This window comes from Tauraco erythrolophus, chromosome 5 (assembly GCF_009769465.1).
Source record: "Tauraco erythrolophus isolate bTauEry1 chromosome 5, bTauEry1.pri, whole genome shotgun sequence".
NCBI classification, from domain to species: domain Eukaryota; kingdom Metazoa; phylum Chordata; class Aves; order Musophagiformes; family Musophagidae; genus Tauraco; species Tauraco erythrolophus.
Genome location: NC_141469.1, coordinates 30,676,066 through 30,698,013, shown reverse-complemented (window position 1 = coordinate 30,698,013; position 21,948 = coordinate 30,676,066). Strand labels below are relative to the sequence as shown.

General features: G+C 43.4%; 1 protein-coding gene across 2 annotated transcripts in view; it reads right to left on the bottom strand.

Moving 5' to 3' along the window:
* The window catches only part of FAM193A (family with sequence similarity 193 member A), an 83,764-nt gene extending 68,526 nt beyond the window's left edge, over nt 1-15,238 (bottom strand). For both annotated transcript variants that reach the window (XM_086611814.1, XM_086611816.1), the window contains exon 1: nt 15,202-15,238. The gene's annotated coding sequence lies outside the window, so the exon portion shown is untranslated. The remainder of the gene's footprint in view (nt 1-15,201) is intronic.
* Nucleotides 15,239-21,948: the final 6,710 nt, after the last annotated feature.

The following is a 21,948-nucleotide window of genomic DNA, read 5'->3' as shown; positions in this document are numbered from 1 at the left end:
GCATAGAAAATTCTTTTCTCATCAGAAGAATTCATCTTTAACTTGGGAAAACAATTAAAACGTAAAAATAATTGAGAATTATTTTTTTTTAATATTAGGGCAATACCTCAAGTATCCTCGTAGTGTAACATTGCACACTATGCATCAGCCATTTCGCCAAGCCAAGACTTCATGGAAAAAGCTAATGACAGGCATGTCGACTTTCTCAGGATTATCACAAATATTAACAGGGTTGGGAGTAACTTTCTTGAACAGATTTTTTTAGTGTCTTCAGTATAAGAGAAGTCTAACACTGATTAGGATCCTCTAGGCTTTAACAGAAAGCAGACAAGGACTACGACAGACTTATGCAGCTTAACTGTCAAATTGTCAGAAATACCTTACTGCCAGAGAGGATGAGCCAACCTCACTAACAGGTAACAGCACTAGGTGCAACCCACTGACTTCAGAGTTTGCTTCAGAACTGGCTTCATGTTTACACAAATACTCATTTCTACGTCCTTAGTCAAAAGCCACACGCTTTCAGGCTTTTATTTGAAAGCTCTACTTGTACTCAAGAAGTAAATTCCCACAGGCCATTACTAGTAACGTTTTAACAAATTCCTGGGGACTAGAACAACCCCGAAACCCGAAGCAATCACTAGATTTTTTCACCTGATGAAAAATGAAAACATAGGCTCAGAACACCTTTAAATATTGACAAAAGAATATTCCTCTTCGTTCCTATTATGAAGACATAAGATATAGCCATCAAGTTTAAAAAAAAAAACCACACAACAAGCAGTCTAAATAATATTCAAAGTATGTGTCATGAAGTGTCATGATTTCCCCATAATGCTGAAAATCAGTAAGCTAGGTTGCCAACAACAGTACTTCCGAAAACATTAATATTTAACTTCGTTACTATGCAATGTTCCTCAGTACAAAGTTCCTCCTCCTCCTACCTAAGGTTTCAAATTCATAGCTAGTGGAGGATACTGTAGAAGTATGGTAGCTTGTTTTCAGGACAGGAAAAAAAAAAATCATAATTTCTTTCCATTGAAAGCATAAGAATCTTTTTTTTTTAAAGCAACATATATCTGAAAATTATCAAAGTTTAATTTTGTCCACTTCTATTCCTGTGGTTCAGACTCTTAGCCAGTTATGACACTAACAAATAAAACTCAGGCAGCTTCATGCTGCTGCTGCAAGCTGTCTCAAATCACGGCAGGAACTAGTACAATTCCCTGCAGACTCCCTGAAAAGAAACAGAGAATGACAGTATAGTGGAGACGAATCTTGGGAGTAGCCAAGAAAAAGAAGTAAAGATAAAATAAAAGATGATCACACAGATAAAACTGCAAAGTTTCTTCTGACAGTAAAGGAGTGTTCTATCTCTTGCTGAGAGACAAAATAAAGCCTTAGTTCATCTGCAATCTATTTCAGTGAAGATTTGGGTTTCAACTACACTTTATTGTAATGCCATAACTTATCTTTGTAGCTATAGATAAAGTGGTGAAAAACTTCTAGTGAACCTCAGCTAAACCACTAACTTGCCATCTGTTGTGGCAGGAGCTTACTGAAGATAAGCAGCCTGGAAGCATTACGGCAATTAAGAAATCTTTTGGTCATTAACTCCACACCAATTAAACACTAAAGGCTGGCAAAACTGTACCACGGCTCAAAACTGCTTTTTAAGGCAAACTCTTCTGTTCTCAATGACTGGTTTCACTGAGACTCAGCTTGACAAAGAACCTTTGAACATTTACTCACACATTTCTTTGTCCATCAGCAGCCCTAACACACATGTACCTGTTCTCCTAAACCAAAAAATTATACATGAACACATGCAAAGTATTTAATTCATGCCTACACTTAAACAGCAACATCATTAATCCATATTCAAAAATGCCATGTTTAAAAAAGCTTGGATACATGCACACACATGTACAAGCACGCATACACACACACACTCTCATTCATGCATCTGTCCATACAAGTGTCTCTGAGCTTGTGTCAACATTAATGTTTTCCAAATTCAGAGCCTCACATCCATCTCTGAAATAATCCCTACAACAAGTTCGAAATAGTCAACTATTGCGTTTAATGTGCTTATAGGATTTGAAAGAGGTTCTGTAACTTCTTGTAATATTCCCAAACTAACAAAAATCTGCCTATGAAAACATGTTAACTCAAGGTATTATTAAATCACAATTAGTTTCTTGCACCTAGATCAATGGAAAAAAACACTTAATATTAGAAAATAGCTGAACTACCTTTGCATACAATTCAGTGGTAACACTGCCTTCCCAGCTTTGGAAGCATTCTGCTCTGAGAGCTAAAGCTACTAAAGGTACTATCCTGGGCTGCACCCCAAGAAGCATGGCCAGCAGGTCCAGGTAGGTGAGTCTCCTCTTCTACTCTGCTCTTGTGAGACCCCACCTGCAGTACTGTGTTCAGCTCTGGGGTCCCCAGCATAAGACAGTCATGGAGCTGTTGGAGCGAGTCTAGAGGAGGGCCACAAAGATGATCCAAGGGCTGGAGCACCTCTCCTGTGAAGACAGGCTGAAAGAGTTGGGGCTGTTAAGCCTGGAGAAGAGAAGGCTCCGGGGTGATCTTATGGCAGCTTTCCAATACTTAAAGGGGGCCCACAGGAAAGTTGGAGAGGGACTTTTTACAAGGGCGTGTAGTGACAGGACAAGGGACAATGGATTTAAACTGAAAGATGAGAGATTTAGATTGGATATAAGGAAGAAATTTCTCACTCTGAGGGTGGTGAGGCACTGGAACAGGTTGCCCAGAGAAGTTGTGGATGCCCCATCCCTGGAAGTGTTCAAGGCCAGGTTGGATGAGGCTTTGGGCAACCTGGTGTAGTGGAGGGTGTCCCTGCCCACGGCAGGGGGGTTGGAACTAGATGATCTTGTAGATGCCTTCGAATCCAAAACATTCTATGATTCTATTTCTGCACATAGGGAAAAAATAAAATAAATAAATAAAACAGAAAACAAGCTTTCGCTTTCAAAAAAATCATCTTGGTTGAAAAGCAAAATTACTTTAGTACCAAAATACAGAAGAACTTCTAAGTTTGTTAGTGCACTAGCTCCAACCACATCAACATACAGCTGTTTGCACTAGTTCTCTCTCTTTGAAAAAGCCTCAAAGAGAAGAAGTGGGTGGCAGAGTGCATTCAAGTCTGGCACCCCTGCCTAAAGCCACTTCTTTTGTTTGTGAGGAGCTGTCGTTGATGCAATCTGACAGTAGAAAGCTTAAAGCAGAACAGCAGTTATAGAATCATAGAATGGTTTGGGCTGGGAAGGACCTTAAAGATTATCTAGTTCCAACCCCCATGCCATGGGTGGGGACACTTGCCACTAGATCAGGTCCCTCAAAGCCTCACCCAACCTGGCCCTGAACACTTCCAGGGATGGGGCATCCACAACTTCTCTAGGCAACCTGTGTCAGTGCCTCAACACCCTCATAGTGAGTAATTTCTTCCTTAGATCTAATCTAACAGCAGTTTGTAGAATATGACATTTACATTACATTTAATACACTTAGCAAAAAATTTCAGCACTACATACAATGAGATATGGCCTAATAAAGAAATACATAAACTTTAAAGAGTCATGGCTTGCACTAATAGACTTCTTCCAGGAGTAGGATTAAATTGACAGCTTTCTTTTCTTTCTCTTACTTTACAATGCTGATATAATTAAGTTTATTTCAGATGTCACTACTGATAGACACTCAAAACCTATGAATGACCAAAACTTATTAGTCATGTTTAAAAAAAAAAAGGTTACACAACATAGAATAGTTAGGGTTGGAAGGGACCTCAAAGATCATCTAGTTCCAACCCCCCTGCCATGGGCAGGGACACCCTACACTACACCAGGTTGCCCAAAGCCTCATCCAACCTGGCCCTGAACACTTCCAGGGATGGGGCATCCACAACTTCTCTGGGCAACCTGTTCCAGTGCCTCACCACCCTCTGAGTGAAAAATTTCTTCCTTATATCCAATCTAAATCTCTCCTCTTTCAATTTAAAACCATTTCCCCTTGTCCTATCACTACACGCCCTTGTAAGAAGCCGCTCTCCAGCCTTCCTGTAGGCCCCCTTTAAGTACTGGAAGGCTGCTATAAGATCACCCCGGAGCCTTCTCTTCTCTAGACCGAACAGCCCCAACTCTCTCAGCCTGTCTTCATAGCAGAGGTGCTCCAGCCCTCGGATCATCTTCGTGGCCCTCCTCTGGACCCGCTCCAGCAGCTCCATGTCATTCTTGTGCTGGGGACTCCAGAGCTGAATGCAGTACTGCAGGTGGGGTCTCACGAGAGCAGAGTAGAGGGGCAGAATCACCTCCCTCGACCTGCTGGCCACGCTTATTTTGATGCAGCCCAGGATATGGTTGGCTTTCTGGGCTGCCAGCGCACATTGCTGGCTCATGTTGAGCTTCTCATCCACCAGCACTCCCAAGTCCTTTTCCTCAGGACTGCTCTCAATCCATTGTCCACCCAGCCTGCACTTGTGCTTGGGATTGCCCCGACCCACAGTTAATATGTTCAAGAGTCTTTCTTTCATAGACTTAGTTGCCCGTTCCAAAAGGCTAAGCATATTTCATGTAACATCAATAATGCTTGCTCTTTTACAGCTCTTTCTCTCTTCACCCCCATTAACTCATCTCCTACATCACCCAAGAGGAAAGAAAAAGCCATTATAGTTGTACTCTATCCTTCCACAGACCCCATCCTAATTCACTAACCACAGACTTCTCTTAACTTACCAGCTCTGTAATTGCCACCTGTTTCTTCTGACAGATGGGGAGAATAAAAGTAGACCAAAAAAAGACCAGTCCCTGAGAAAGCCCTACTTTGCTACAGACAAAGTATAAACAGGTGCTGTTTCAAGGTCTTGTTCAGATGGCAGTCTAGTTGGTAAATATCCAGGTTTTCAGCTCCTAAATAGTTGGTGGTGGTACAGAAAGAATGTTCGATGGACCTGGCTAAACACTAACTGAGTTACTATGCACCAGCTCTGGCAGAAGCTGGACAGCCATGCTAGCACACAGCTGTGCTAAACTCACCTGAGAGGCAGATTACTACCAGGAATCCAGATCATATGAGCTTAGATGAAAGCTGGCTCCAGAGATGGATGGTCCTAACACAACACGCCATATGCATTTCCTCCCCTTCCCAACAGCTTTCTGAGTGTTATAACTAAATGAGATTCTGATTATTGTAAACTTCCTTCACCTTCTGATGCTGTAGAGGAACATGCCTATTACTCTACTCTTTACTCTTCAATACCCTCTTTGGGGAATAATTTCAGCAGTTACTTCTGCTATGCTTGTAGACTTCCTAAAGGAGGTGAGACCTTAAAGGGGAGGGAAAAGAAGTACACAAGAACACCTCTCAATTATTTCACCGTTGTCCACAGAAGTCTAAGTACTAAAAGCCTTAGTGTAGACTTAAGCTGCCAGTGTTTACATTCCTAATTCGGAAAACTACACATAGTTACGGATCCATGGAGCCCTCTACATTTTTACAGGACGATTATTGGATTTCATTAATATAGCTAACATATCAACCATATATCAACCTTGCACAGCCCAAGTCACAGACAGCAAAGGCAGGGACTGGGAGAATGAAGAACCGCCCACTGTAGGAGAAGATCAGGTTTGAGACCATCTAAAGAACCTGAACGTGGACAAGTCCATGGGACCTGATGAGATGCATCCGCAGGTCCTGAGGGAGCTGGCAGATGAAGTTACTAAGCCACTATCCATCATATTTCAGAAGTCGGGGCAATCTGGTGAAGTTCCCAATGACTGGAAAAGGGGAAACATAGCCCCCATCTTTAAAAAGGGAAAAAAAAGAAGACCCAGGGAACTACAGGCCAATCAGTCTCACCTCTGTGCCTGGCAAGATCATGGAGCAGATCCACCTGGCGACTACGCTAAGGAACATAGAAAACAAGGAGGTGATTGGTGACAGCCAACATGGCTTCACTAAGGGCAAATCCTGCCTGAAAAATTTGGTGGCCTTCTATGATGAGGTTACGGCATTGATGGATAGGGGAAGAGCAACTGACATTGTCTACCTGGACTTATCCAAAGCATTTGATACTGTCCCACGCAACATCCTTGTCTCTAAACTGGAAAGACATGGTTTTGATGGATGGACCACTCGGTGAATAAGGAATTGGCTGGATGGTCGCTCTCAAAGAGTTGTGGTCAACGGCTCGATGTCCAAGTGGAGGCCAGTGACAAGTGGTGTTCCTCAGGGGTTGGTACTGGGACCAGTGCTATTTAACATCTTTGTTGGAGACATGGACAGTGGGATTGAGTGCACCCTCAGCAAGTTTGCAGATGACACCAAGCTGTGTGGTGTTGTGGACATGCTGGAGGGAAGGGATGCCATCCAGAGGGACCTTGACAGGCTGGAGAGGTGGGCCTGTGAGAACCTCATGAAGTTCAACAAGGCCAAGTGCAAGGTCCTGCACATGGGTCGGGGCAATCCCAAGCACAAGTACAGGCTGGGCAGACAATGGATTGAGAGCAGCCCTGAGGAAAAGGACTTGGGGGTGCTGGTGGATGAGAAGCTCAGCATGAGCCAGCAATGTGCACTGGCAGCCCAGAAAGCCAACCGTACCCTGGGCTGCATCCAAAGGATCGTGGTCAGCAGGTCGAGGGAGGTGATTCTGACCCTCTACTCTGCTCTCGTGAGACCCCACCTGCAGTACTGTGTTCAGCTCTGGGGTCCCCAGCACAAGAAGGACATGGAGCTGCTGGAGCAGGTCCAGAGGAGGGCCACGAAGAGCACCTCTGCTATGAAGACAGGCTGAGAGAGTTGGGGCTGTTCGGTCTGGAGAAGAGAAGGCTCCGGGGTGATCTTATAGCAGCTTTTCAGTACCTAAAGGAGGCCTACAGGAAAGCTGGAGAGGGACTTTTTACAAGGGCGTGTAGTGAAAGGACAAGGGACAATGGCTTTAAACTGAAAGAGGAGAGATTTAGATTGGATATAAGGAAGAAATTTTTCACTCAGAGGGTGGTGAGGCACTGGAACAGGTTGCCCAGAGAAGTTGTGGATGCCCCATCCCTGGAAGTGTTCAGGGCCAGGTTGGATGAGGCTTTGGGCAACCTGGTGTAGTGGAGGTTGTCCCTGCCCATGGCAGGGGGGTTGGAACTAGATGATCTTTGAGGTCCCTTCCAACCCTAACCATTCTATGATTGTATAATATTTAATAAACAGTTATCAATCACTAGGGGTTTATATGCTAGTCATAGAATCAAAGAATGATTTTATGCATGTATTTGTATACTATCTTTAGAACACTTATCTCCCCAACATATTCACAGATTTGGGACATAAACCACCCACTGCCCAGTTCTCCATACTGCTTGGTTTTGCTTTAACTTTTAAGCACAGAAGCTGTTATTTACAAAAAGAGCAACAACTGACTTAGGGATCAAAGTGAGCAAAGCTGACATTGCAATGCAAACCACGACTAAACTAACACTTTTGATAGCGTAGGCATAATTTATATCTAGAAGAATCAAGATGGGCATCTGAAAATTGAGATCTAGAACAGTGAAGTCCCCTGCTGCCAGCTAGACACTTCTATCCACCTTGCCACCTTTCCCTGGAGAAGACAAGGAACAGCTATTTAGAGCAGCAAACACTGCCCCAACAGCTGATCACATCCTCCATCTGTTCGCAGCTCAACACAGACCAAACTGCTGCCAAGCAGTTAAAAAAAAATGTCCAGCAGCTTTTTCTAAGAGCAACTGCCATCCATGTGCACTCCCAAAATTTAGTCCTTGCAGCCTGTTGCGGCACAGAGCTCCCGGCCCTTCCTGCACCACCAGGAACTCACCTCCCACAGCCACGATTTAAGATGAGTAGACGATGAGACCATAAGAGAAGCTCTAAAGACCAGATGTCATGGATGACAAGTCCGCTCTAGATCAAGGCAGTCCAAAGCTCTGGACTTGAAAACAATGATTTTTATAACCCTGTAAAAACTTACATACCTGGGTGATTGCAATCTTGTATTTCTGAAGTTCCTTCAGAAGCAAACACTTGACAAAGCTACTACAAAGCAGTTCAACAGACCACTGTGTAAAGACCTACTGTGCATAAGGACTTAATTTTGTGACATTCCACCATAACACTACAGAGGCATCTGCAACCTATTCTGTTTTATTTCTCTAGGCCTGAGAAGAGATCACGCATAGTGATATTTCATGGAAGTACCCAGAGCTTTTCTTCCAATAAATGTACAGTGGAGTCAATCTTTTGTTTCCTCCCTATAAATGAGCACAGCTATTCTTTCAGATTTTAGAAACGACCAAGGAGGTCACTCATCTCAACCTTTTTGAGCTCAAATATTTATTGTTTTTTAAAGGAAGAAGTCATAACTGAATAGGCAAGTAGAGGCTAAGCATGGCCTCCTATAGAGATTTTCCTAATATCCAACTCTGGGCACTCAGGTTGCACCAAAGTCCCTCAAGGCTTCCTCTAATCAAGGGTGGAGAGAGATGGCCGCTCTAGAGAGTAATGCAGAACAGGAGTGCCTCCCTCTCAGATGCCTGAGTGTGTTCTATCATTACTAGGAATTTTGAGATGGAGAGAACTACATTTGTGGCTTGTGCAACAGAAGGTAAGTTGATTATTTAAGAACACGGTTAAAGTTCACACTCCAAGAAAATTTTTCTCCAGCACTATCACCGGTCTAACATGAACAACTTCAGTTCAACAGCCACAAACAGGCTTGCAGGCAACTCCATTAATTTTTCCCCTAAAATCCACTTCATAAAACAGTGCTTGGACTAACTTCAGCATCACTAAAGCAGCTGTATGTTTCATATTATAAAAAAGAAAATATACAGAAAATATATAAAAAAGAAAATACGCTCTTCAAGGAAATTACTATGTTCCTCAGATCTATTTTTAATACTATTTTGGTATGCTTCCTCACACTGCTAGGAGGTGAAGGTCAATAATGTCATGGGCTGCCTTGAATTTTTACAATATAAAATTAAGTAATTCTCGTGTCAAAAAAATAATGGCATATTTATTTTATTGCCTTCTCAGACAAGCCTCAATTCGGGTAGTTCCCATAATAACATTAAGAGCAGCATCACAAATGCCATTTCCCAGTTGAACTCTTCATTTGCAGCACAAGAAATATGGAACTTGTAGATCAAGATATTAAGAGAGAAAGACAACTGAACTGCAGCATTCTTCTATCCACTTCACTCAAATTTTTCCTTCTGTTTAATTATTCTAGGAAAATTTCACATATAGAATACTCTTTCTCAAAACAGAGCAGCCCAAAGCTACTTGTCACCATTGAAATAAAAAAGTTATCACAAGAAAAGAAAACGTGGAAGTTGTTTTCATCATCTTAATAAAAGAGGATATATGACCTCCTTTCCCACCAGTGAAGGAGCCCCAACAAATATTAAATCTTCTTTGATTACCTAGATCCATATAAATCCTGGAACATTGCCTAGCACATCCATGAAGCCCTGTACATCCTAAGCAAAGCAATTTTATTTCCCAGTTATTCCTCCTAATAACTTTTCAGCAACACACCTTCAGCAGACATGTATTTGTTAAGGACCACCCACGCTACACATACATCAGGGACTAAACATTAGTCTTGTAGGCACCAAACACCACCAAACTGAATTTCCACATCCACTCAGCTCTCTTGGCCTGGCAAGAAGAGAGCAAGCCTGGATCTCTTCTTTACACACCCTAAAGCACTCTAAAGTAGAAGGGATCTTAGGGCTCTTCTCAAGATGGGATACCACTACAAAAGGATAAATGCATAACCAAGAAAAGAATGTGATATTAAACACCTAAACAAAGCTTTAGGTACTGTTTAGGATAAAAAAAAAATAAATTTGCAGACCTTGACAGAATCCTGAATATTCTCATCGATATGCACCTATTACAGAACTAACTTTTCATATCAATCTAGTTCCAAATTAAATCAAGAAGGTTTTGTTTTCACAATCAGGAAACAAAAGTTTGGAGGGGAAGGGAGTCACTATGTTTTTTAGAGTAAAAAAATTATCTCTCTCAACTGTTTTGCAACCAATACAACAAGAGGAAAAAAAAAAAAATCCTTTGCCTTCACATCCAGAATCAGATGTCTCCTAACAAAGCCATAGGAGGACACTTAGCTGGTACAGATTAGACACCACTGAACCAGATGCAATTTTTTTGGATGCGGTTTCCACACGTTTCATTTAACAATTCACAACCGATTATTCTTGTTATCAATTGCCCATGATATAGCAGGTGCAGGAGGTGGGGGAGAAACGGAGCGCTCAGGGATTGGATACACGTCAAGGTCATGAGTACACACAGGCACACACTTCCCAGGAGCAGTATTACACGATCTGAACGAATCACTAATACGTGTGCCTGTAGCCTCAGATCCATCAGCTGAAAAATGCCTTAACTGATCAGGGGAAGAAGCTAAGAAAGAGCTATTAATGTGAATGTTATGCAACCATTAAGCTTGTTTTAAAGTTTAAAGTGTTCTAGTTAGATTCGTTTAAGTCACAATAGGTTCTCTTTCTAAATTAGCAAGTTAACTCAACCATACCATCTAAATCCAATCCTAATAGTTTCATCTCATTCTATTACATCTCCTTTTATTTAAAAAAAAAACAAGCAGAGCAAAAGCTTTTCACAGGGCAAGGACTGCATGTCTATATATATATATTAAAAAATTAAAAAAAACAAAAAAAAAGAGCGAACTGCACTTAGTCCGAGGAACAAACGTGCTACCAGACTATCAAAAAGACTTATTTTTCATCGAGTAAGTATTACGAGTGTTCCAAATTACCTTCTTCCTCAGCCTAAGGAAGAGTAGAGGTTACAACACTATTTTATTTATTGGAATCTATCTAGTTTACCTAAGCGTTGACAAAAATTGGCCAAAATAAGTTTGCTTTTGGAGGGGAGGAGGCCTTACATAAAAGTACAAAAGCTAGCTGTTTGCTGAACTTCTGAGTTCCTGACAAAGCTCCTCTTTTGTACACCACTTCTTTTGAATGTTTGAATCACGGAGAGGGAAGAGAGAAAAGGGAAAATCTCAAAAAACAAATCAAGTACAGATATCAGTAAGATGCAAAGAACTACAAAGCTGCTGAAAATATTGGCCTAAAAGATGGCAATGTATGTCTGCTATGTATGGAATATCTATTTAAAAAGCAGTATCTCATAATAAAGGAATAGTCCAGTGAAATATTTTTATGAAAATTATAACAGACAGCTCTGAAATGTAAGATGACTTAATATATGATTACACTTGACAAACAATATTTTGAAAAATGGAAGTGAGAGAACTGTAAAATGGCTACTAAATTATTCACTTTAACACAAGATCGAGTCAGACCTGTAACAAAAACTACTACTGTAGCTGATCAGCCATTAACATACAACTCTTCACTCCAAAGTACCTGAACATACTAAGGAACAGCCAATTTTACTACAGCATATCTATGAGTTATGCAGTGTTTGATAAAGACAGTCAAACGCATCTCACAGCATCAATAATCCAACCGTCAAAAATTTATAGGCTCAAATTATGAAGGCTGATGCAATGCATTACTGAATTAAAAAAAAAAAAACCACAACAAAAAACACAAACACCACAAAAAAAAACACCACCTACCAAAACAACAGAAAGCAAGATCTATTTCTTTAAATATATACATTAAACTTGAAAATATTTGTTATTTTCTGGCTCGAAATTACTGCTGTTTCTAGGATACTTGACTCTTCAGTGCGTAACACTGCTCTAAACTGTTCTGTAAGGAAAAAAATGTAACTTCAGGGGAAGCCCTGCAGTAGCACCACGCAACTAAATAACTTGGTTTCCAATTCCAACTAAAGTTGACACAGTTACAGGTTTCCAAAACTAATATGACTCCCTGGCACTGAAACACTGCCAAAGCATCCTTAGTGACACTATCATTTTAAAATATCTGACAATGCTAGAGAGGATGAATTTGGATGCTATAAAGTATGTGCATGGGGCAACATAGCTTCCAGGAAGACTCCATTAGGAGTTACCCACTTGCATCCCAGAACAAGACTTAGCATGTACTCCAATGCAGAATTTAGCCTACAGTCCTAAAAAAAAACTCCAGATAAGAGGCATAAAACCCTCAATTAAAATATATTTGTTAGCTCTAACAGGCTGAGCTAGAATTTCAATACTGGTACATGCACTTTTAGTTTCAACGATAAATACAGACATTTTAAAACTCTGTTCAATCTGTTTCATAAAGTATGTTGAACGTATACCTCATTCTGAACAATAACTGACACACAAGAAGGCAGAGCACGCATGGGAGCATTCCTTAAACATCTTGTTTCACTCTATTTTAGACAAGTTTTCAAAGAAGCATCTTATTTTAGACAAGTTTTTGAAGAAGCATCTCGTAGAATATTAGTAGAAGGATGTGCCCACAACATCCAGAATGGATGGCCTATAACAAGGAAAGTGACAAAAGCTGGAAACAGAAAGCATGCTGAAAAGTAGAGAACATTATGCTGTGCAGCAAATATGAAATTCTGCTTCTTTATGTTTCATATATTTTCGGAGATTAAGGGTTCACGTTTGTTCAGTAGATAACTGGCTGATGATTTCTCTTACCCACTAACGGGAACTTGTGTAAGATCAAAGTAAAGCAACTCTAGTTACTACTTTACAGCTATTAGTGCATTGCTTACTCTCCATCCAGCCAAAACAAATATTGCACCTAATTTGGAAGTGATCAGTCATGTAAAATACACAGTTTTCCTTCTCAACTTAATCCAGAAACAACACATGCTAGTCTTTCACTCAAAAGAAGGAAGTCTTGTTTTGACCACGCACCCTTAACTAGCAAATTATTAACCATTAAGGAGATTGTGTTTTCATGTCAGTAATAGTCACGTAATGATGCTTTCAGATTTCATCTTTGAAACAAGATTGTAAGTCAACTTTTAAGTACTGGCAACTTTGATATGTCACTACCATTGGAAAGATATTGAAAACTTCAAGAAAAAGATCACTGAAACTAGCATGGAGGAACACCAACTTTAAAGGAGTATTATAGAGTATAAGCATTTACCTTTCAGAAGCTGAGCTCAGGGATTTATCTATCCTCAAAATCGAATTCTAACATGCTTACTGTTTGATTAAACAAGGTCCGTGTTGCAGGTTTATTCTAGTTTAACTAACTGATCTATTTAACCAACTTCTTAATTCCCCGTTTGTCCATCAGCCTTCAGAGTCACTCGTACCACACTGCTAAGCGAAACGGAAACATTTGACAAATTGCATACATCTAAGAGTATAAGCAAAAAAGATTGATTAAGACAAAGCTACAAATGCATTCAAAATAACATGTTGTGCACACTTACAGGAGTATGAATAATAAATATATCAGTACATGCAATATATAGAAATATTTTCCCAGAAATTTAGTGCTGAAATACTGTATTTAATTTTGAAGATAGCACTTTTACTTTCCAAGTGAAGACTCCTGAAGACTGAGAAACATTATTAGGAACTATCTAGTCTGAAAGAAAGAAGAAACATGAAATAGGAAGACTAGCAGGATGCTACCCTTTTAAGATGAATTTCAGGAAAAGATATGATACAGTGCAATTAGGTTAGAACTAGTCCGAGTCTACACTTAACCACAAGATACAAACAGGTCAAAACATCGGAGATAGTAGAGCCTTCACTATTTGAATCACATCAACATTCCATTCTGCATATCACTCCAGCTTGTTTTATTTCCCTTTGCATTATCATGTTTATTCCAACAATACCTAGGAACCTGTGCCTGGAAGAGCTTGCAATCTAAGACGTAAAACAAAACAAGACGCATTTTCCTGCTAGAGGTTTAACTAGAATAGAGTTTAGTGATGACTTGCAAAGTTACAAATAACAACTTACACACCTCTTGGCATTTATGCAAATCGTTCTTCTAAATATCTAAATCATGTAAGGGTTACCATCTCAAAAGAAAATTAGGCCTGATTTAAGCGTCAGACATACAGAAATGCTGTATCTAAATATCTGTATAATCTAAAGCACTGTGGATTTTGGGTAAGGAAGTATGACAGTATAGAAAGAGAAGTTTTAAAGAGAGGGAGGCAAGAAAAAAAATAATCTACAATCACCAAATTTTTTGTTGACCTAGCAAAATAGGTAGGCACAAAATTACATGGAGAACAAAAAACTCTGTTTGTTACATCAAAGCATTTCAGACACCCTACATCACAAAGGCCATTTCTTCTCTTTCCCCCTCATGTGTACAACAAGTTTATGAGAGCGAGGGAGGAAATGGAGCAGGCTGCATGACATATACGTGGAAGCCCGAAGATACTGTTGGCAGGAAATGCTTTTGCAAATACGATAACTAAACGCAAGCTTTGTGTAGATAGCAAAAAAATTGGGGTAACCTTTATGAGAGAAAGGAATGTAAACTTATTTACTCTTTTGTCACTCAAGCCAGTGGGATACCTTTCAAAAGGCCTAATCCTCGAGCAATCTTTCTGGAAAAAAAGATACATTAAATCACACAATCTGCTCCCAATAAATCTCACCATATTATGAAATAACATAACAGATCTAAATTATTCTGAGGCACCAGAGTGCAAACCACAGCCCAAGCTACAATGAACCTCCTATGCTTAACAAAGTTGTCTACTGCAAAAAAGGGCTCTAAAATTAATGTAAAAAATACATATACTAAGCGGTATTTTCGCTTTTTCAAGGCCTGGCCACCTATTTCTTACAGCTCCTCCATTAAGGTGGGGCCTGAGTCCGAAGACCCCCGAGGATGGGGGCCCTGGAGGAGGATCCTGCCGGGATTTCAGACGAAAGCCCACGACGACACGGCCCCGAGCAGCCTGCGCTGCCCTTCCCCCACAAAGGGTGGGGAGCCGGGGCCACTGCCCAGCCCCACCGCCCCGCCACGCCAGGCAGCGCCGCGGCCCCCCGCCGCCGCCAGGGGCCCGGCACTCGTTCCCCCGGCCCCGCTGAGGCCCCGGGGCCCGCACTCGCCGAAAAGGGCCGGCGGAGAGGGCGGATGGCGCGGCGGCAGCCCCCCGGCCGCCAGCACCGCCCGCCCGGGTGGGTGTGTGCCGGGCCCGCCGCAGCGGGATGTCACCGCCGCCCGCCTCGGCCCCCCGCCTCACCTCGCCGTGTCCCGCCGCGGCCCCGCCGCCGCCCAGGGCTCCGTTGCCGGCGGCCGTCGTCGGCGCTGTCAGCAGGCCGCCCACCGCGCTCGGCGAGGCGGCGGCTGCCTGGGTCGCCGCCCGCAGAGGGGCCGCTCCCGCCGCCGCCCCGGCCTTGCCCAGGCCGCCGGCGCCGCCGCCGCCGCTGGGTCCCGGCCCGCCGGTGCTGCTGAGACCGCCGCCCCGCTTGTTCTTCCGGCGCTTGGCTCCGCGCTTGGCGTCGGCCGGACTCATCGTGCCTGACACCCGGGCAAGGGAGAAGGGAGCGGGGGGGGGTGGGGAGGAGGAGGAGGAGGAGAAGGGGAAGGGGCGCGGGGCCGCCGCGAGCGCCCGGGAGCGGAGGGGGCGGGTAGGGCCGGGGCACGAGCCGCCCCGGGCGCCGAGGAGCGGAGCGCACCGACTGTCACGGCAACGGGGACTCCCTCGGCCCCAGCGCCGCTGACCAGAGTTACCCGTCCAATATGGCGGACACAAGGGGAAAGTGATCCCCCTTTACGTCGGGGGGCTCCCCCTGGCGCTGACGGGAACCTGCCGCGCGGGGCACGCTGGGACGCGTAGTTCCCGCTCTGCGCCGCAGCCCGCGGCAGAGGGCGGCGGCGGACTACAACTCCCGGCGCGCACTGCGAGGCCCGCCCGGGCGCGGCCGGTGAGCTCACCCGTCCCCGCGCTGCCCGCTGGGAGCTGTAGTCGCCCGCGCCGCCGTTAGCCCCGCCGGCCGCCGTTGCCACCCGGGTCAAGGGACTACACCGCCGCCCAGGAGACGGCGAGTGCCACGTGACGCGCGCCCCCTTCCCCCCCCCTGCCCCGCGCCTTAAAGGGGCCGCAGCTGCGGGCCGCTCCTGAGGGGGGTCGAGGTGCCGCGGGCCGCCGTCCCTCGGAGCAGCGGGTGGGCTGCGGCCCGTTCCGCACCGCGGGACACAGGCCGCGGCAGCCGGGCTGCTCGCCCCGCTCGCCCTGCCATCGTCATTCCCCAGGTTGCGCTCCACAGCGTGCAGTCGTGCGTTTGGGGCCGGGGAAGATGGAACGCTGCGGGGCTGGACTTTCACGTGGCTGGGCAGCGTGATGTGAAAATAATAGATGTGAGCGCATTAAAGCCGGCGGTAACTTACGGCAGTACAAAATGTAGTTTTGGTGGTGGCTTGCGGCAGCGATGGTGGGTCAGAGTGTAGTTCGGGGGCACCAGCGTGTTTGCCTTCCGTTCGCTGGTGACCACACGCACTTAGAGGTCACGGAAAAGACAGCTCGGGAGTTTCGGGAATGCAATGGAAGGCAGCACTGATTTCAGCATGTCCTGATGAGTGGTTGGCAGCTCCACAGGAGCCACCGTCCACGCTGATTGCCTTGGTACGCATGGCGGAGCCGTGCGTGTACGCACAGGCAGCTGTGAAACCAGGGGAGCGTGTTTGTTCCTTCTCTGGTCAAGGATATGGGGAATGTGTCGGGGCAAGGCAGGCCCTAGTCTTCATAGATGCGTTCAACGCTCAGCACGCACAGCGCTGCGTAAGCAGCAAACTCTGGCAGTGGCGAGAGTAGGGGCTACACAAAACTCACACAATTGTGTGCAGCCTTTTGCCACGCACAAATAAATTCTAGGCCTTGTAGTATAAACTCAAAGTTGACATCATGTGACATCTCTTCTTAGTAAATGGCATTCTTTTCAGAGCTCACATCTTTCACTTGAAACGGTGACACGTCTTATTTCGGTCTTGCGTAGGGCCGTCTTTATCTTCCTTTCAGAATTATATTTTCACTTGGCCCCTGTTCGTTTAACGCCATGCTTCTGAAAGAAAGATTACAGCTCTGTCAGTCTCCATCTCCTATGGATTGCAGATTAAAAGCATTATTATGAGAAACTATTAGAGTAAAATCACTCAACCATGCAGGAGCTAAAGGAATACTACTTAGTCTGACATCACAGCTTTTAATTCCCATACTCTCCTTATAGAAACATAAATGTTTTCCTTTTACGCTTCGGAAAATAAGGGCTATCCAGATTTTTTTTTTTCTTTAAGTTCAGTTTTCAATATTAAAGAAAATTCACAGTGCTGGACAGTAAGTTTTTTATCAACTGTGCAGGTCAGGGTCTTTTTTTAAACCTGCAAGTAAACATTAGTGCTCAGGGGAATGAAGTACTGTCATGGTTTTGAACTGAACTCAGGTACCACACTGTGTTTTTAATTTACAGTTAACTGCTGAGCCAATAGGTTGTTTTAGAAATTAACTTGCCACTTTAGTGGTGGATTTGAACCTTCGTACAAACTGAAGCAAAAGGGAGAAGAAACTAATTTGACTGCTGTGAAGACCTACAACTACATTTCTTGCCCTACTTGAATCGAATTACTTGAAATGTTGCACCTCATCCCTAAGAAAATAAACTCAGTCATTTGAACAAACTAATTTAGCTCATTGTTAATTTAAAGCGTGGCATTGGACTTCAGAATCCTTTGAGGGGGGAGATTATTCATACTCTGAAAATTTTTCATCTTTTCCAGGAACAACATTTATAAAAACTCACGGCATAAACAGTGCAGGTCACTGCAGTGCTTTCCCGTGCTCTTCCTTTGAACCAGCCAAGCTTCAGCACCATTGTAGCTCTTTCTGTGAGCCATAAAGTCAATAAAAGGCCATATGGAGAGTTGTGCAGGTCACAGTTACCTTCAAGTTCTCACTTCAAGATGCTGAGGTGGCTGGGAAAACTCAATGTGGTTTTACCGCCTCGCTGGAATGTTTGCACTGGACTCATGTTGCACGCACAGTGATCTAAGGAATCTATACACTGAATTAAAAAATTAAAAAATAAGAGATCTGCTAATCGTTACTATTCTTGAAACAACAATCTCTCTGCTAGGAAGGTTAAAATTTATGGTTTCTTTAGTTTCAAGGGGTTCTTAATTATGCCTTTTGGTCTCAATTCTGCAAATGCTACTTAGTGACATCAGTGGCTGAAGGCAAAGGAAAAACTCACGTCAAGGCAACCCTGCGAAGAATTTAAAGTTGTCCTTCTGTTCTCTGCTGTTCTCTAATTACCCTGATTCACAGAACTATTGTTTTATTCACATTTTCAAAGCTTTGAGGTCCCGGTTTTCACTCCATTTTTCCCATATTGCTACAGTTCTGCTGCAGACCCAGGGCTTTTCATTGACATTAACATTATACAACACAAGCAATTTGTCAATGTAATTATTCCACAACTAGCACTAATTTGTCTTTGCTGTCCAACAAGCTGTCATTTTAATAGCAAGTTCATTTTTCTAAAAGGCTTCTCTACAGGAGAGTGAACATGCACGCGTGAGGGTATAGGGAAGCACGTATTTACACATAAGTGAAAACAGTTAGAAAATATTGAGCCCAGACACTTCATCTCATATGAGTGTTGACAAGGGCTGTGGTGTTAGAGGTCCATGTCGTTCACCTCCAGAGGCTGTTCTGTCTTTTTCCTGGGTTGGGTTAAGAGGACCTACTGTGCTGGACCTTCCCACAGCACGGCATGAGACTAGATAGGGCTCTTCCAGCCTTGCATTTCTATCACTTTGATTTAAGGATCATCATAACAGTGAGAGACCCCCTCTGTGATCCACGTACCAAGCTGACATCCCACCAATCTTTGGGAAAGCACCTGGAGGTGACCTAGGTCTTACAGAGGGGCTCTGTCTGTGGTCACACAGCGATAGCATCATGATTACAAACCGGCGTGTAGATCACTGAAGCAGCATCACAGCATACATCTACACAGAGTGCCTTTTAACCAGCTTACCTCCAGATCTCATGCTCAATGCTAGAGTATCTGAGCTCCTTCTGCATACGATGGATATTGACAGCGAGTTCTTGGGTGGCCTTCAGGGAATCTAGGCACTGCCTCCTTTTCAGAGAAAGAAAATGTTCTCAGAATAAGATTATCATTTTATTGGCTTTGGTCGAGGAAGTTTGCTTGATGGGACTAAACTGAAGAATGATGCAAGCAATATCATTCTTCTAGCAAGGCTTTCCGTAAAGCAAAGGACTGCAGTTTTTTCCTTTAGATGGCCAAATTCAGTTTCACCTGACCTCCTCTGGAATTTGTTTCACAGCCAGATGCCTCAGCTGAGAAAACTTTATCTGATGTTGGAGAGGTTTAGAGCAAAATAAATCTCACGTGTTGTATAATAAAATTTGATTTCAGGAGCTTTGTGACCTCTTTGGCTTTATGGTTATTGGTTTTTTTTCTGGATAATCTTCACTCGTCCTTAAATAATGTGTTCTTTAAAGCCATAAGCACAGAGGTCTTACAGAAGGTCAGACTTGCTCCAGAGCATCTGCTGTGGAGAACAATACCCCAGGGAAACCTTGACTATGGTACCTGCTGTAGCTGAGAAGATGTGTGATTCCTGGGTGCTTGTTCACAGTGCCAGGGCTGAAAGACTCCTGCGTTGTGCTGAATTTATAAACAATAAATGCTGAGGCGCAAAAAGCAAGAATTACTTTTTTCAACAAATACCTCTGGAAATAAACTAAACAAAGGTCTGTTTCTATAATGGGAATGCTAGAATATGTGTGTCTACTGAACTGATCTTAATTTAGCAATTTTTTTCCCAATATTCCTTTGATTCTCAACTTTTTCTCCGCTCAGATTAAACTCTTTCAGCCTGTTCTGAACAATGTCTTTTGAAACATCTCCTGCTTTTTACAAGTCATTGCTTAGTTCTGGCCATTGCAATATGAGTTATGTCATGTAATGACGCTCTGTGCAAGCTGACGTTTTACTAAGGAAATATGGTGCCTTTTTGCATTCAAAAGCCACATTACCGTTCCTTGTTGCCTGTTGAAACAGCTACAAAGAAACGTCCTGTGCAGCGGTACTAAGACCGCAGGTAGGACTCTGTGCTGGTTCAAATTTGTGCTAACAAGACCAGGAGATGTCCCTGTGTGTAGGAAATGGTGTACCTGCAGGTTGCTGGTATGTAGCTGGAGGATGTCCTACCACCAATACCAGCAGCAGTTCAAAATGAAGCAGAGCAGCTCAGACACGTCTGCCCTCAGATGCTTCTGAACCTTTAAAATAAAGTATACAGGGAATGAATTTTCATCTCCCAGCTAGCATTTCAGAAAAAATCCAATTTCCACCTTTCAGCACAGATGTTAACCTACACACTCAGAGCTTTGCGGGTGTGCTGGGGGAGTGAAGAGGATATTTCCATAGTGCTGTCTTCTCTATTCACGGAGTCCTTCCACAGTAGGAAAATACAGCAGCAGTTTCCTTGCTCACAGTTTCCAGTCCCGCCTGCCCAGACAGCTCCATGCCTCGAGGAGCCCAGGCGTTCTGCTCCCTCTGAAGGCCGTAGTCACCAGAGATGTTCACCTTCTCTGGCATTTTGGGTTGGTTCTACCCCTTTTAGGTCACAATTATTCTAGTAGTGTTTCCTGTTTCCAACTACTGCTGTATAACAATGTTTGGGGCTCTTCTGACCCTTTTGTTTTGCTTTTTAAAAGATGCTGAATCCATCCATCAGTTCTAATCCAGAGTATGACAGTCAAAAGATCAGAACCTGTCTCCTGGCAGCCATTAGCACTTACAAGCACACGTCTGATTTCATTGCCAGTTGTGCTGATAGAAGCATATTCTGCTTTTGCACTTGTTTGTCTGGAGATTTTTAACATTATCAAAACAAACAATGCAGATTGAGAATATTTCTTACTGTTTATCTTTCTGCTTCTTTGGCTTTTAAATTTATCACCACAAGGGAAAAAAGAATATCTCATCACTCTTCTGTCAGCTGTTTCCTCAAAATATCCCAAATAATTTTTCCCTATCACTGAGTTGTAATTTTAGTAGCAGATATCTTCATAACATGAGGATTCTCAGCAGAGCCCTGGTTTCCACCCTGTGTCTGAAAAACCCAGCAGAGAAAAGGGATTAAAATTTCCAGTGTCCCTCTGCTTGTATCTGCAATCAAGTTCATGAATTTTAATTGCCATTTGTAGAGCAGTTGAGCCCAGAGTAACAGTGACGGGTTTTATGGGCTCGCACCACCTTTCTTTGATGTCAGTAGAGAGGGAGTCCTGGATGGGAACATCTCTCCACCAGCACAGGAATTAGCAACAGTCGCAGACATCGTCTTTTGTCCATCTTGATCCAACAGAAAGAAGTGGAGAACTGAAGCCTTGGGATGCTGCAGTCATAGACTTTAAGCCTGGAAAAGCCCAATTTACCTGATCAACATCATTCTTAAAATTTCACTTATTATTGAGATGCCTTCCAATTAGTTACTGGATGACAATATGTTTTCCAAAAGATCTTTGGTTCCAACCTTAAAAATACTGAGTAATGAAGAATATATGGTCACAGAAGAAGTTCAACTAAGGAAGCAAATTACCTTCCTTGTTAAAATGTTAGTAACTCTTCTGCAGCCCAGACTTTGCTGGATATGTCCTTGCCTAGCGGAGGGAAATGGCAGTGTTAGTGGCGCAAAGGCCAGGTGGGCTGGACTGGCCACACCTGGAGCATTGTCCGCTGCCATCTTCAGGAAGCCCAGTGTCATTTCAAGCATCTGGAAAGTGTTCTTGCTTCATCGCATATTTTGGCAGCTTCTCTGCTTACTGAATGACGAGCATGTGGGTGCTCCCCTGAGAATGACTGCCCAGGAGGAGGAAAGGGATAACAGCAAAGTGAGGGCACTGCCCATGCTTTGTTGTGGGGTGGATGGAGAGTGAGATGGGAAGGCAACACACAGA